Source organism: Elephantulus edwardii, unplaced genomic scaffold (assembly GCF_000299155.1).
Source record: "Elephantulus edwardii isolate Elephantulus edwardi_28Jun2011 unplaced genomic scaffold, EleEdw1.0 scaffold00524, whole genome shotgun sequence".
In the NCBI taxonomy this organism is placed as follows: domain Eukaryota; kingdom Metazoa; phylum Chordata; class Mammalia; order Macroscelidea; family Macroscelididae; genus Elephantulus; species Elephantulus edwardii.
Genome location: NW_006400274.1, coordinates 440301 through 449108, shown reverse-complemented (window position 1 = coordinate 449108; position 8808 = coordinate 440301). Strand labels below are relative to the sequence as shown.

The following is an 8808-nucleotide window of genomic DNA, read 5'->3' as shown; positions in this document are numbered from 1 at the left end:
AAGGATGCTTTGGGCAGAATATTAAATGATCCGGGAAGTATTAAAAGAAGATGGAAGGAATATACTGAGTCATTGTATAGAAAGGAATTGGCAGAATTTAATGAAATAACATATGAGCAAGAGCCTATGGTGATGAAGGCAGAAGTTCAAGCTGCTTTGAAGGAAACAGCAAAATATAAGGCCCCAGGAATAGATGGTATACCAATTGAAATATATATATATATATCTCACCCCTGGGCATCTGAGAGCAAATGTTTTTAAATGCTCCTTCCTTGCTGCCCCTTCTGCCCAAACAGGGCACTAAGCAGTCCTGTGGCTGTGATAACAATCCTATCTCCACTCTATCATCTGAAGACTTAGCACCATGGATGATTATAATGTCCCAACAATAGCTGAAAAGATCAGAATATTTCTTAAAAATACTGACTAAAGTGCCTGTTATTTGCTGGGCACAAGTTGAGGCACTGGCAGGAAATCTGCTGGTTCTGAGGAAGAGAACGGTGCTGGAGAGCTGGCAGGATGATGTGTGCTGGGTGCTGAGGGAGCACGCTCCTCCTCTGCTCACACCACCAGAAGTAGGCATGGAACCGGGGTCCTATGAACCGTTGCTGTGCTATATGCTGAGAGGTGCTGCTGTCCATGAATGAGAGCAGTTTCTAAATAGCCATGGAATTTTCTCCACAATCCACATAGTGAGGTGTTTTAAGGAGCTCTGGGTCGCCTGACCAGTGTATGAGATCTTCACTGAAGTTAGCATGAAGATCACTATGTTGTGCATCAGGATTTCAGGCAATATGCAGAAGAAGTACACATAGGAAAATGGTCCTCCCATCTTCGCTTTCACTGTAAAATTCACCAGCTGCTCGCTCACTGGTGGAATGAGGGAGACATTCATTGTATTATATGTGCCAACTACTGTGTTCGTGTACTGAACTTGGGTTGACAGGCTGGTCACTGCCACAGAGTAGAAGTTGGGGTTCTTGATTTTCAGGGTGGCTGTGATGGTGAGGACTACCAGGGACTCATTCTTTGTAAATAAGACTTTCACTGCTTTGATGCCATTATCACCCACAAGGACTGAATGTGGAAATAGGAAGAATACCACCAAACCAGATGCCAGGAGGCAGAGCAAGATGGACAGGAGGACATACTGCTTAGTTCTCTGAGGTCGCAATCTCTTATCACTTTGTGGGTTCAAAAACGCTAACTCATTTGCTTGCTCTGTTGGAATGTAGCCAGTCCCTTGACAAGTGAGGCAGGTGATGCTGTCTCACCCTGTGAACTCAACATATGGAAACTGAGCAATGGCTTCTTCCTGCTCCAGATTGGCCCAAACATCATCCCTGTTATCTCCTTTCTTTTGTCTGCAGGCAGGAGGATGAGCAGAGGCTAGTGATGTGACATGTCATGTCCTGCCGACTTTGTCCTGCAAGCAACTCCTATACTGTATGCACACACTGCAAGGCCCATCATCAGCTTTCTGCTCCTACCCTACCCCCTTGGATCCTCAAACACTTTTTACTACTTAGCTTTATGTTTCTATAATAATGGATTTATCCTTTCTCCTTATGGATTTGTCCTCAAAATTATATAAATAATTTGTCCTTATAAATAATGTTCTCATAAATAATCTATAAATTATGGATTTAGCCTTTGTCCTTATGGATTTGTCCTTATGGGACTGTATTAGTTCATCTAATATAATGCTCTCCAGTCTCTCCCAAATTAGATAGTGACTTTCAAAATCATTGTTCTTGCATGTTGTGTAGTATTCCATCATATGAATATACTAAAATTTTTAACCTCTTCAACAAACAGTGCTGGCAAAAATCGACTGCTACCTGCAGAAAACGGAAACAAGATCCTTACCTCACACCATATAAAAAAATCAACTCAAGGTGGATCAGAGACACAATGGAGTAAAGCCCCACACCTAAATTTCATAAAAGACAAACTGAGATAAAGTTTAGAGGGCCAAATCTATGGTATAAAGAGATTGCCAAATACAGCCAGAAAAGCACAATTGGGAGAGGATAAAATTGATAAATGGGACCTACTAAAGATTAAATCCCTGTGTGCATTAAAAACATTTTCCAACAGATTGAAAAAAAACCCTAATGACTGTGAAAAAACATTTGGCAATACCACTTCAGACAAGGATCTCGTATCAAAAGTTTACAGAATCCTACAGGGCCTCCACAAGAAAAAGACTGATAATGCAATAACAAAATGGGCAAAAGTCATGGAAAGAATTTTCACAGGGGAAGATATTTGGATGCCCAACAGATACATGAAGAAATACTGAAAATCACTGGCAATAAGAAAGATAAAAATCAAAACCACAATGAGATACCATCTCACCCCAGTAGAAGTGACAAAGTTTAAGAAGTTAGCATGTAACAAATGTTGGAGAGGATGTGGCGATATAGAAACTCTCATTACACTGTTGGTTGTTGTTGTTGGTTACCATTTAGTTGAGCCTTACTCCTAATCCTTTCTATAGCAATTGGCGTTTTGCCAGGTTCATAGAGTTTCATAGGCGTGGTTTAGTAAGTGGATGCCACTCATGCTACCAAACCTGTTTTACATCTGGAAGCTCCTCCAAACATTGTCCACATTGGGAACAATTAAGGCATTTGACAATGGCACAAGGTTCAGCTTCACAGCAAACCCAGATTACCTCAATAAATCAAATTGACAAATAATATAGAAGAATGTTCCTCCAAAACATAACAACACTAGTCTCATTTAGCAGTGGTTAAGTGTCGTTGAGTCGAATACGACTCATAGCAACTGTATGAACAAAAGACCTAAAACATAATTTCTTTATAGAATTTCCAGGGACATCTGTTTAGAAAGATGATGCCACTCCTGCTTCCAAAACTGAATCAATCTGGAAGCTCTTCCAAACGCTGTCGTTGATGGGCAACCATTATGGTATTTGACACAACTTTTGGAACAGTATGTCAACAGAGAATTGTCAGATGTACAGGCTGGATTTAGAAGAGGTCGTGGTACTAAGGATATTATAGCTAATGTTAGATGGATCTTGGCAGAAAGCAGAGAATACCAGAAAAATATGTATCTCTGCTTCATTGACTATTCAAAGGCTTTTGACTGTGTGGATCACAACAAGCTGTGGCTGACTCTGAGAAGAATGGGAATCCCAGAACATTTGATTGTGCTTATGGGAAACCTATACTTGAACCAACAGGCAGTCATCAGAACAAAGCAAGGAGACACTGCCTGGTTCACAATTGGTAAGGGGGGTCTGCCAGGGATGTATTCTGTCATACCCTTTCAATCTGTATGCAGAATAGATCATCTGAGATGCTGGGCTGTACGAGGGGGAATGTGGCATCAGGATTGGTGGAAGAGTCACCAACAACTGCGTTATGCAGATGATACAACCCTGCTTGCTGACATTGAGGAGGACCTGAAGCGCTTGCTGCAGAAGGTCAAGGACTGCAGCCTTAATATGGATTGAAGCTCAACATTAATTAAACAAAGATTCTCACCACTGGCCCAATTGGCAGCATCACTATGGATGGTGAAGAGATTGAGATAGTTAACAGTTTTAGTTTATTTGGTTCCAGAGTCGACACTCCTGGTAACAGCAGCCAGGAAATCAAGAGATGAATTGCACTGGGAAAGTCAGCTGTGAGGGACCTCTCAAGAGTACTGAAGAGCAATGACGTCAGGCTGGAGACTAAGGTGCACCTGATCTGGGCTATAGTCTTTGCAATTACGTGCTATGCATTGGAGAGTTGGAAAGTGAATAGGGATGATAGAAAGAATTGATGCCTTTGAGCTGTGGTGCTGGAGAAGAGTGTTGAAAATACCATGGACTGCTAGGAGAACAAACAGGTTTGTCCTGGAGAGGGTGAAGCCAGAATGCTCCTTGGAGTCAAGGATTCTTAAGCTTCGTCTGACATACTTTGGGTATGTTGCAAGGAGGGGCTGGTTCTTGGAGAGGAACATCATGTTTGGGAGAGTGGAGGGACGGCGCAGGAGAGGAACACCCTCGATGAGATGGATCGATTCTGTGATTGGAGTGGTGGGAATGAGTTGTTTGAGACGGCGAGGATGGCACAGGATAGAACAGTGTTTAGGGCTCTTGTATATAGATAGGGTTGCTATGAGTCACAAGCGACTTGATGGCACATAACAACAACAACAACATGGCACAGTGTTCATAATCACAGCAACTCCAAGTTATCCAGTACAGCAAATAGACAAATGACTGCTGAACCACTTAAAGAATGTTCATGCTAACACACAACAAATGCTGTTGACTATGAAGAAACTAGTAGACCCTCTGCCCATGGGTCTTTGCTACCTAAAATGGGGCAAAAGTCCAGCCAGCTGACACCCACTTGTGGAGGAAAAAAACCGGTAACATAAACCAAACACAAATCAGCACAAACCAAAACTTTCCTTATGTGACCCTCATTGAGAGGTGAAAAATGAATACTATTGGTAGGTAAGATTTCAAAAGGCAGCACGGGATGACAAAGAAAAATATTACAATGAAATGTGCAAGGAGTTGGAGTCAGAAAATCAAAAGGCCCGAACTCGCTCAGCATTTCTTAAGCTCAACGAACTGAAGAACAAATTCAAACCTAGAGTTGCTATAATCAAGGATGCTTTCGGCAGAATGTTAAATGATCCAGGAAGTATTAAAAGAAGATGGAAAGAATATACTGAGTCACTGTATCGAAAGGAATTGGCAGACACAGAAGAATTTCATGAAACAGCATATGAGCAGGAGCCTATGGTGATGAAGGAGGAAGTTCAGGCTACTTTGAAGGAAATGGCAAAAAATAAGGCTCCAGGAATAGGTGGTATACCAACTGACATATTTCAGCTAACAGATGCTGCCCTGGATGTGCTCACCAAGTTGTGCCAAGAAGTCTGGAGAACAACCACTTGGCCAACTGACTGGAAGAGATCTATATTTGTTCCCATTCCAAAGAGAGGTGACCCAACTGAGTGTGGAAACTACAGAATAATGTTATTGATTTCATATGCCAGCAAGATTCTACTGAAGATTATCCAAAAACTATTAGAACAGCACATCAGCAGAGAACTGCCGAAAGTCCAGGCTGGGTTTAGAAGGGGTCATGGTATTAGGGATATTGTTTGCTGATGTTAGATGGATCTTGGCTGAAAGCAGAGAATACCAGAAGAATGTCTATCTGTGTTTCATTGATGATGCAAAGGCATTTGACTGTGTGGATCATAACAAACTGTGGCTGACTCTGAGAAGAATGGGAATCCCAGAACATTTAATTGTGCTAATGCGAAACCTATACTTGGACCAAGAGGCAGTCGTCAGAACAGAGCAGGGTAACACTGCATGGTTCAAAATTGGGAAGGGTGTATGCCTGGGATGCATCCTATCTCCATACCTTTTCAACATGTATGCAGAGCAGATTATCCGAGAGGCTGGGCTCTATGAGGAGAATTGTGGCATCAGGATTGGTGGAAGTTCTATTTTCAATCTGTATGCAGAATAGATCATCTGAGATGCTGGGCTGTACGAGGGGGAATGTGGCATCAGGATTGGTGGAAGATCTATTAACAATTTGTGTTATGCAGATGACAGAACCCTGCCTGCTGAAACTGAGGAGGACCTCATGCACTTGCTGCAAAGTGTCAAGGACTGCAGCCTTCAGTATGGACTGAGGCTCAATGTCAAGAAGACAAAGATTCTCACCACTGGACCAATTGGCAGCGTCAGGATGGATGGCGAAGAGATTGAGATTGTTCACAGCTTCAGTTTGCTCGGCTCCACAGTCAACACTCTTGGCACCAGCAGTCAGGAAATCAAAAAGCGTATCACGATGGGAAAGTCTGCTGTTAGGGACCTCTCTAAAGTACTCAGGAGCAACGGTGTCTCTCTGGAGACTAAAGTGTGCCTGATACAGGCCATGGTCTTTGCAATCGCTTGTTATGCATCAGAGAGTTGGACAATGACTAGGGAGGACAGAAGGAGAGTTGATGCGTTTGAGCTGTGGTGCTGGAGAAGAGTACTGAATGTACCATGGACTGCCTGGAAAACAAACAGATTCATCTTGGAGAGGATTAAACCAAGCTACTCCTTGGAGGCAAGGAATATGGGTCTTCGTCTGACATACTTTGGACATGTTTTGAGGAGAGACTGGTCCTTGGATAAGGACATCATGCTTAGGAGGATGGAGGGACAGCGCAGGAGGGGAAGGCCCTATATGAGGTGAATTGATTCAGTGACTGGGATAATTGGGATGGGAGTGTCAGAGACAGTGCGATTGGCACAGGACAGAGCAGAGTTTAGGGCTGTTGTACATAGGGTCGCTATGAGTCGCAAGCAACTCGACGGCACAATACAACAACAACGACATTGGTAGGATTGTAAAATGGTGCAACCACACTGGAAGGCAGTTTGACATTTCCTCAAAAAGTTGAACACATAAATTCCATATAACTCACTTATTCCACTGCTTAGTATATACCCCGAGAAAAGTAGAACTGAGACATGAACAGAGATTTTTTTTTTTTAAATTAAAGTTTACAGAGACTTTGGATTTTCATTCATTCATTGTAAATTTTCCTCCCCGAACATCCCTCCCCTCCAGTTCACTTTTTCTCTTTGAAAAGTAAAACAAACAAAAATTCTCTTTCATTGTTATACAATCTCCCTCAGGCCCCAGTTTGCTCCACTATTTAGAATTCATTCTGGACTCTTGTCATGACAATGATACCTAATCATATATCCGTCCTAAACAGTGCTCTCCCTCCTCTGTCTCAATGCATACATTATTTATTCCTTTTTAGTTTTCTCCCAACTCTGATGTCAGACCCACTTTATAACAGTGGCACTATGCAGTATTTGTCCTTTTGTGTTCAAGATCTTTCAGTCAGCATAATAATGTCCTCCAGGATCACTCATTTTGTATAATATTTCATGAGTTCCTTGTTTTTCAGTGCAGCATAGTATTCCATTGTGTGAATATACCAAAGCTTCTCTATCCATTTGTTTGTTGATGGGCAATTGGGTTGTTTCCATCTCTTTGCTATTGTGAACAAAGCCACAATAAATATGGGTGTGCATATATCTGCTTGGGTGGCAATTCTGGTTTCTTTAGGGTATATTCCCAGTAGTGGAATTTCTGGGTCAAATGGTATTTCTATTTCCAACTTTTTGAGAAAGTGCCATACTGTTTTCTGTTTTACACTCCCACCAACAATGAATAACAGTTCCAGTTTCTCCGCAACCTCACCAGCATTTGTTGGTTGCTGTTCCTTTAAATTTTGCTATTCTGACTGGGGTGAGACGATATCTCATAGTTGTTTTGCTTTACATCTCTTTTAGAGCTAGGGATTTTGAACAATTCTTTGTGTGTTTTTTGGTCATCTGAATGTCTTCTTTGATGAAGTGTCTGTTCATATCCTGTGCTCATTTTCCATTGGGTTGTTTTCCTTTATCTTGGTGTTGTGCACCAATGTTTATTGCAGCATTGTTCCTGTGCTCATTTTCCATTGGGTTGTTTTCCTTTATCTTGGTGTTGTGCACCAATGTTTATTGCAGCATTGTTCACTATCACAAGAACAAGGAAATAGACCAAATGTTCAACCACAAGCAAATGGATTGAGAAATTATGATACATGAAGGACCTCTCTTAAGTGTTAAACCAGATCAACGATGTAAATTTAAAGACTAAGTACATGCAATTCAAGCCTTGGTATTTCCCCATTATTTCCTATACATCTGAAAGTTGAACATGGATAAAGATGACAGAAAAAGAATTGATACCTATGATTGCAGGAGAAGAGTACCAAATAACCCATAAACTTCCAAAAGAACAAGCTAGTTTGAAGGAAGTACAACCAGAGTGCTTCTTAGAGACAAAGATGGTCAAAGTTCATCTCAGTTACTTTGTTCATATTTTCAGGAGGGGACAGACCTTGGGACAGGACATAATGTTAGCAAAGGTGGAGAGTCAGAGAAAAAGATAGAAGACCCTACTATCCAACAAGATCTATTTTCAGAGTGACTATTACAAAGTACTCAACTATATCAGAAATTATGAGGATGGCATATATTAGGGCAAGGCTCAGATCCACTGTTCATAGTGCCACTATAAGTCATACTTAACTTCATGGCACCTAATAATAACAAATAAACCTACCTTATCCATCCTGTTTAAAAATTGGCTGTTAATTTATTCAAGTTTTTCTTCTCTTCATCATATTTATTTTCTAATATATTGTATAACTTACTTATTTACGATTTTATTATGGCTTATTTCTCTTTAATAGGATGAAAAAAAACAAGAATTCAAGAATCTTGGTCTATTTTGTTTACTGATAAAATTAAAATGCCTAGAACAATGCCTAGAACATAGTTTAACTTTACTATAGTAAGTTGATTGCCCCAAATTGAGTACAACTTTTAGTGACCCTTCATTGACTTTTTATGGCTGTCAAACTTTAGGGAAGGTTACTCCTCATTCTCCCTTAGCTGGTGGCTTTGAACCACTGCTCTTAGGTTGGCAGCACAATGTGTAATGTACTGAGCAATTGGAACATGTTGTAGGTAAAATACTTGTTGAATATGTCAACAGAGAACTGCCAGATGTACAGGCTGGATTTAGAAGAGGTCATGGTACTAAGGATATTATAGCTAATGTTAGATGGATCTTGGCAGAAAGCACAGAATACCAGAAAATTGTGTATCTGTACTTCATTGACTATGCAAAGGCTTTTGACTATGTGGATCACAACAAGCTGTGGCTGACTCTGAGAAGAATGGGAATCCCAGAACAT

At 41.0% G+C, this 8808-nt stretch overlaps 1 pseudogene; it reads right to left on the bottom strand.

The window, feature by feature from the left end:
* Positions 1–656: 656 nt before the first annotated feature.
* LOC102847326 overlaps positions 657–8808 on the bottom strand; it is an 80177-nt pseudogene continuing 72025 nt past the window's right edge.